The sequence below is a fragment of the Sus scrofa genome, chromosome 3, assembly GCF_054392235.1.
Source record: "Sus scrofa isolate SSC_HxYL_T2T_F1_AM1 chromosome 3, Sscrofa_HxYL_maternal_Yorkshire_Landrace_v2.0, whole genome shotgun sequence".
Taxonomy (NCBI): Eukaryota; Metazoa; Chordata; class Mammalia; order Artiodactyla; family Suidae; genus Sus; species Sus scrofa.
Window position 1 is genome coordinate 13341703 of NC_139385.1, and position 8306 is coordinate 13350008.

General features: G+C 46.9%; 1 long non-coding RNA gene across 2 annotated transcripts in view; it reads right to left on the reverse strand.

Moving 5' to 3' along the window:
- The window catches only part of LOC102157493 (uncharacterized), a 978951-nt gene extending 970895 nt beyond the window's left edge, over positions 1-8056 (reverse strand). For both annotated transcript variants that reach the window (XR_014840336.1, XR_014840342.1), the window contains exon 1: positions 7929-8056. This is a non-coding gene — a long non-coding RNA (uncharacterized LOC102157493). The remainder of the gene's footprint in view (positions 1-7928) is intronic.
- Between the last annotated feature and the right edge of the window lie 250 nt (positions 8057-8306).

The window sequence follows — 8306 nt, forward strand, 5'->3', positions numbered from 1 at the left end:
TCTAGTCTTTATTCAGGCAAAGTTCACCATGGATCTGGCAAAAACCCTAAGGCCGTTTTCTTTCAAGCAGTGACTCATGGACCCAAAAGGTTTGCATTTTATAGCCACACATCTAGAAAAACATAGCTTCCAGGGCATTGTGGCAAGGGAAGAGCCGGCTCTTAACTGCTTCAACCTAGAACCAAGACCACTTCTGCCTAGAGCCCATGGACCAGAACTAGTCATATGGCTCAACCTAGCTACAAGGGGACTGGTAAATGTATGTGAGCACATAAATAGCCAAGGAGCAGTAAGTATTCCGCCATACAATCTTACTGGCCCTTTGACCCTGAAACATCTCCCACGGATCCAGGGGAATCACTGTGATACCAAGCTCCCCTGCGTCCTCTTCTGATGACTCGTAGGCTCCTCAGCAGCCATGGTGTCTGATGGCTGCTGTCACCAGTGTCACTCTCTGAGCCCATGCATAGTGATTTTTATTGGCAGTTATAGGAAACTCCCTTCTCTCTACCTCTCTGCCTCCCACCTCCCTCTCTCTCTCTTTCCCTCTCCTGCCATTGACCTCCATGGGGCTTTTCTCATTTCTTCTCTGAATCAATCTTAACTGGTTCTTAACTGGTTTCCATTCCTCTCTCTGCTACACCATCCTCCATTACCTTTTTAAAATTCCAACCTGAGTATTCACTTCTTCTGCTTCACATCTTACCATTGCCACTGTACCCACAGGATAGATCCAATTTCCTTAGAACTGAGTGGAAAAAAAAAACTTTTAATAGTCTGGTCCCAAAGACCCTTCCAGCCTCAGGAACCAGGGCCCCATTCCTGTGTTGCCCATGCTCAAGCCCCCTAAACTCATGCCAACTTCTCTAGATGCAACAGCACTAGAGTGTTCCTTCCAATCTACAGCTGCTGTAGAAACTCTACTGACCCTGCAATACCCAGCTCAAGTATCCCATCCTCTATGACAACTTCTCCAATTCTCTCCAGCAGAGCTAGAGGCCCCCCACTCTGGGTTCCGAATACCTCAATTGTACTTCTCCATTGGCACATACATCTCTTGCACTTGATGAGTTTCTCATCGGCAATGGCTGTGCTTTTATTCATCTCTGTAACCCAGTGTATAGAAAAAATCCTGGCCCAGGGTACGTATCAATAAATGTTGAATAAGCCCATGCTACAAATTGCCCCATTCTATCTAATACAGCTGAGAAAGAAGCCATTCCCTCATACACTGCTTTGTTTTTATTCCAAAATAGGAAAAGGATAAAACGACCATTTTTTAGCTCATAGCCTGGGCTAGAGGCTTGAAAGGGGAGCAATAAACCCCCAAGAATTTTCCTAGCATCTTGAAGACCAAAAGCTCCAAGGGTACCACTTTGACTTTCTGGATTGTTCTAAAGTGAACTTTCTACTTCATTTGGGAAATCCTGTGAGAATGGGCTGAAAATAAATAGCTGTTTGATTAGCCCCATATTGGGCTATTTTGATGCATTTCCCCATGCCCTGAAATGAAAGGAAAGCATATATGAAAGCCCTGGTTATTCCAAGGAGGGGTAGGGGAGACTCAAAAACTCTCCAGAAAGCCTTCAGCACTGTAACTAAATGTTAATGTTTAAAGATACACCAATATTTCAGGAAGCCATTGGTAGTGCCACACTAAAGCTCATTCTAGCTTTAAAGAGAAATATTTGACTTGGAGGGACAGACCCCATGCTGGCTCCAAGATAAACTTTCCTGGCTCTCTCAGGCCAATTTTAATGCTAAGAGCAGCTCCATTGGAGTAAAAGTTCATTTTTTGAGAGACAAGCTGTGAATTATGCTACAGGCTGAGCTGAGCAGTTGGTCTTTTGCTGATGAAGGCAGAAGCCTGAATATGATACAGAAGCAGAGGGGGGAGCCAGGGACATCTGAGGGGGATTATCACAGAAGGTCAGACTAATTAAATCGAGAGAAGTCACCAGAGAGCGGGAGCTCCCACACACACCGTCTTCAAATGCTCTGACACATGCAGGGTTTGATAAGAAAGAGAGGGTTGAATTGCCACTTTCATCTGCCTGGAAGGACAACAGTCAACCAAATAAAACTTTTTAGTATTGGTTTAAGCCCAAGCAGGGAGGGGGAAGAACTGAAGGCACTGCCAATTCGTAACGATGCAGCTGAATCACAGGGAGAGTGGGAGAGGTGACGTGCAATTGTCTCTCTGGTTAGTCACTTAACGCATGATTGTCACACACCTTCCATGTGCTGCACACAGTGCTGGGTGCAAGGGATAAAAACAAGTCGGAAATAGTCCCTACCCTCAAGGAGCTCACAACAATTCATGTACATGTAACAGTATTATACAGCATTGTTGATGCTCTAATAGAGTTATCAAATAAAGAATGTAAGGAACATTCTTGGGAGAGTCTAACTAGCCAAGAGGTGCCAGGGCTGGTAACTTAAAGAGCTGACACATGAGCCAGCCCTTATGATTAAGAATTCTCTACAACTTTAACAGCCAAAACCAAACAACCCAATTGAAAAAATGGGCAGAAGACCTAAATAGACATTTCTCCAAAGAAGACTTGAAACAGACATGGCCAACAGACACATGAAAAAATGCTCAACATCACTAGTGGAGAAATGCAAATCAAAACTAAAATGAGGTACTACTTCCCACCAGTCAGAATGGCTCATTAATAAGACTACAAATAACAAATGCTAGAGAGGATGTGGGGAAAAGGGACCCCTCCTGCAATGTTGGTGGGAATGTAAATTGGTACAAGCACTATGGAAAACAGTATGGAGGTACCTCAGAAAACTAAATATAGAACTCCTGGGCATACATCCAGATAAAACTATAATTTAAAAACATGCATGCATCCTCATGTTCATAGCAGCACTATTCACAATAGCCAAGACATGGAAACAACCTCAATGTCCATCAACAGATGAATGGATTAAGAAGATGTGGTACACAGGGAAGTCCCATCACGGCTCAGCAGTAATGAACCCGACCAGTATCCATGAGGATGCATATTAGATCCCTGGCCTCACTCAACAGGTTAGGGATCCAGCATTGCTGTGAGCTGTGGTGTAGGTCACAGAGGCGGCTTGGATCCCATGTTGCTGTGGTGTAGGCCAGCAGCTACAGCTCCAATTTGACCCCTAACCTGGGAACTACCATTTTCTGTGGGGTTCAGCCCTAAAAAGCAAAAAAAAAAAAAAAAAAAAGAAGTGGTACATGTATATGCAATAGAAAGCTACTCAGCCATAAAAAAGAATAATGCCATTTGCAACAACATGGATGGAAATAGAGATTCTAATACTAACTGAAGTAAGTCAGAAAGAGAAAGACATCGATGCCATATGATATCACTTACATATAGAATCTAAAATATGGCAGAGGAGTTCTTGTGGAGCAGTGGTTAACAAATCCGACTAGGAACCATGAGGTTGCGGGTTCAATCCCTGGCCTTACTCAGTGGGTTAAGGATCCGGTGTTGCCGTGAGCCGTGGTGTAGGTCGCAGATGCGGCTCAGATCCCACGTTGCTGTGGCTCTGGCGTAGGCCGGTGGCTACAGCTCCGGTTAGACCCCTACCTTGGAACATCCATATACCGCGGGAGCGGCCCTAGAAAAGGCAAAAAGACAAAATAAATAAATAAAATAAAATATGGCGGAGATGAACCTACCTACAGAACAGAAGCAGACTCACAGGTATGGACAGCAGAGTTGTGGTTGCCAAGGGGGAAGGGGAGGGTGTGGGATGGACTGGGAGCTTGGGGTAACAGATGCAAACTGTTACATTAAGAATGGATAGGGAGTTCCCGTTGTGGCTCAGCAGGTTACAAAACCAACTAGTAGCCATGAGGTGGCAGGTTTAATCTCTGGCCTCATTCAGAGGGTTAAGGATGCAGCAATGCGTGAGCTGTGGTACAGGTCACAGATTCAGCTCAGATCTGGCATTGCTGTGGCTGTGGCTGTAGCCAGCAGCTGTAGCTCTGATTTAACCCCTAGCCTAGGAATTTCCATATGATGCAGGTATACCTACAAAAAAAACAAACAAACAAACAAACAAATCCAACTGTATGATATCACTTATATGTGAAATCAAAATAAATGAATAAGTAAACACATAGAAACAGGAGTAGAAGGATGGTTTCCAGGGGTCAAGGGGTGGGTAAAACAGGGAAATGTTGCCACAGGGTACAAACTTTCTAAGTTCTGGGGGCCTGATGTACAGCGTGGGTGACTATAATTACCAAACTGTATTACATACTTGAAAGTTTCTAAGAAAATGAATCTTAAATATTCTCAAAACAAACAAAAAAAAGAAATGATAATTATAGGAGATGACAAAGACAACTAACCCTACTACAGCAATCATTTTGTAGTATATAAATGTATCAAGTCATCACATTGTACCTTAAACCCACAAAATGCTAAATGTCAACTATATCTCCATCAATCTGGGAGAAAAAAAAGTGTTAGATATTCCATAAATAGAAAGACATTCATTGGCTCTCTGTGTGCAGGTGGATTACTAAACTCATAAAACATGACCTCAAATCTCCAAAGGTTCCTAAAGCTCTGGGTCTGTGCTGGGCTGGCCCCTGAGTTTAAAATTCAGATGGAGGAATTCTCTTGTAGTGCAGTGGGTTAAGGATCCGGCATTGTCACTGCAATGGCTTGGACTGCTGCTGTGGTGCAGGTTCAATCCCTGGCCCTGGGAACTCCCGCATGCTGCAGGTGCGGCCAAAAAAACAAAAAAAATTCAGATGGATATTTCACATTTCCCCAGTTACAAAGAGAAGGGGGAAAAAATGGCATCCCAGAGCATGGAAAGAGCTCTTTTAGATTACCTAGCCCAGGGCTCAAAGATGGGCTTCACCGCACAGATATACATCATCTGACGAGGAGTGGCTGCCCTCGGTGATGGGAAGAAATGAGGCTGCATCTCAGCCCAAAGGGGGAGAAAAAGTGTGATGGAATTTTTTACATCTGCCATGACTCTGGGAGAAGAAAGACAGTATTCACTGGAGCCCAGGCACATGCCTTTGTGAACGGTTAGGGAAACTAAGGCAACAAAGCGATGTATCCAGTAGACCCAGCTCGCCAGGGTCCAACCTGTCTCCTACCCTTTGGTCATGTACACTCTCCTTCCCAGCATGTTCGATGGACCAACCTCATTCTCTCTTCTTAGTTCTTGTTTCCTCATCAACTCACACACCTAAACACTGTGCAACACCAGCCAGAAGCTCCTCCTTCCTGAGCCTCTGATTCCAGGCCTTTCTTTCTCCTTCTATAACAGGTTGGAAATTCAGACAGTCTGCAGCTCTCCAGCTGCTCCATGGGGCTCCACAGCGAGGTCTGTTTCCTGACCTTTCAAAAATGGCCCTACTTAAGCCATTCTTGGGTTGGCAGTTTTTTGAGATGACACATCTCATCTCCTGCCCCTGTGCCTTTACCTAGATTGACACTTAGCAAACTCGACTTAACTAGTGTTTGAGTTGTAGCTGGTCCTGTATTTCTAAGCCACCAGATCCTTCAGAGAAGGGGCTGGGGCTATGTATTCTACACAACACATAACATAGGGCACACAATAAATATATGTGAAATGAGAAAATGAGAGGCCATAACCAAGTCTCGTATTACTCTTTTACACGTCAGAGCTTCGTTTTTAAATCTGATAGAAAAATACCTTTCTCTCACCAGCCCCCAGCTTATACCCTTCTCTCCAGTATCCTTCCTCTAGCCCAACCTCTACTCAGCAGCCAGCCTAATTTTAACACTGGTCCAATCTGAATATCCCTTTCAACCTGTCACTCCTTGGTGCCATCAACCTCCAACCCTCCCTGCTGGCTCCATAACAAGAACTTAATTTTAATCACACATCCGAACCTCCACTTCTTTCCTCTCCTTATGTCATTCCAGCGTCCACCGAATCTCCTCTACACACGGTGCTCCCGAGACTTCCTTCCACAGCCCCCTCCTTGCTGAGTCTCCCCTGTCCTCAATTAGCCCAGGGTCTGCCCTAACCCCAAGCTCAGCCCCACCCCCAAGCTCAGCCCCTTTTGGATCCCATGCTTGGCACTACTCTTCACTCACGCCAATATCCAGGGAGTCTCCCTAAACCCTCCTTCTCACCGACCCTGCACATCCAGTGCTGGGATTTGGCCTCATGAATTCATCTTAAATCCATGCCACTCCCCCTCCTCACTGCCATGGCCTTATTTGGGACTCTCACCTCTCTTAAAGATTTCTGGAAATGCATCCTGATGGGTCTCTCTGCCTCGCCAATTCACCTTGTCCTGAGCTGCAAGGTCATCCACCCCAATTACAGTCCCTTTCCACTGCCCCCTCCCTCGGCTTAAAACCTTTCAACAGCTCCCACCGGCTTCGGCATCAAGGTCCAGGTCCTCAGCTGAGTTTAAAAGGCTATATTCATCCTCTGGCTCCCACCCTCCTTTCATCTCCTTCCACACCCCCAGGCTGAGCCAGCTGTTCAGCCACCCCGAACCATCACCATTTTTCCACAGGCTCATTTCTCTCTCACCTCGAGCAAGCTGAAGTTCCACCCATGCACACCAGGATAGAATCCATTGTTAAATACAGAAAGACTTTTGAACGGGTTGGTAAATGGCCACTGCCCCCAGCGCCGCCTGCGATCCCAGCCATTCCACCCCACCTCCAGCAACCGCAGTGTGAACATCTGGCCCAACAAGGAGGAAAGTTGTTAAACACCTTGGCTCTCCACCACCTGGGAGCCTCTGCATGTACCCGCTGCCTGGACTGGCCTTTTCTGAGGCTCTGGTGTCCCGCACTGCTCCCCTATGACGTGTCTGTCCCCAACCCCTGGGGCAAAGGCAGGAGGCTCCTTCAGTCTCATTGCGTCACTGCCTCCTCTCCCTTCCCGTGGAAGCTTCTTTGTGCTTGGATCATACAATTTGCTGGTTTTATTGTGACTTCTGACTCATCTCTCCCTCTTCCACTCAACCAAGAGCTCCCTGGGAGCAACAGCCACATTTTATCCACATCATGGATGCACAGTATGTGTTTGGTGGACCAGGGCTTCTAGCAATTTATCTTTTTTGTTGTTGTTGTTGTTGTTGCTATTTCTTGGGCCGCTCCCTCGGCATATGGAGGTTCCCAGGCTAGGGGTCGAACCGGAGCTGTAGCCACCGGCCTACGCCAGAGCCACAGCAACACGGGATCCGAGCCGCGTCTGCAACCTACACCACAGCTCACGGCAACGCCGGATCGTTAACCCACTGAGCAAGGGCAGGGACCGAACCCGCAACCTCATGGTTCCTAGTCGGATTTGTTAACCACTGTGCCACGACGGGAACTCCCGGCTTCTAGCAATTTAGAAAAGCCTCACCTCCTTAGAGCTCTCCACCTCTTCTCCTACATGTAATTCCAGACTTACACATCTCAGGCCTCCCCAGGGCTTACTTTGTTAGAGTTAAGCACATAGTAGGTGCTCAATAAACACTGTTTCTAAGGCTGATGTGTATGTACCTACTTCCCCTAAAATGAGGACATAACAGCCCTTCTTAGCTGAAATCAAGAGATCCAGCTGGGGCCAAGAAAACCGGGAACCAGCTGCCAAAAACAGCTAAGCACACTCGTCCACGCAGCTGGTGAGCCAAGAACCACTCTCTCCAGCTCTGCCTTGTAAAGAAGGAGCACTTTGCCAGCACCCCCTCCCCCACCCGGGAGAAGCTTTTCCTCCTGCCCTCCGCTGAGATCCCAAATAAGGCAGCCCAAAGCCAGGCTAGAGAAAGATAAAGGAGGGGCTCAAACAAGGCTCTCCGCGAGGCAGAGACCCATCAGGATGCATTTCCAGAAATCCTTAAGAGAGGTGCTGTGTGTTTTTAAAGGAGAGAGCAAACAGAATCAAAAGAATGTCTTTTCTCTTTCAGAAACAGCCACAAGCAAACTCACCCAGGCTTTCCCACCTTCAGCAGATTTTTCCTAACAGGCCTTAGAACACGGGTAGAGGGTGGGTGTTGTCTCATGGGCTTGGAGCAGCTAAATCTCTTCTGTCATCGGTGCTTTCTGGGCAGGCTGGGGAAGGAGGGAGGGAGAGAGGGAGGCAGGGAAGGAGGCAGAGATGGAAGGAAGGGAGGACACGTGTAATCAGCAGCTACCACAGGCCAGGCACTGGGCCAAGTGCTTTGCACATGTCCTCTCCCTGAACCATGAAAACGGTCCTCTGAGCTTGGTATATTCCTATTTTAAAGCAGAGGGAACTGGGGCTTGGGGAAGTCCTTTGATTCTCCCAAGGGTAGAGGGCTAGCAAGTGGCAGGGCTGACATTGCA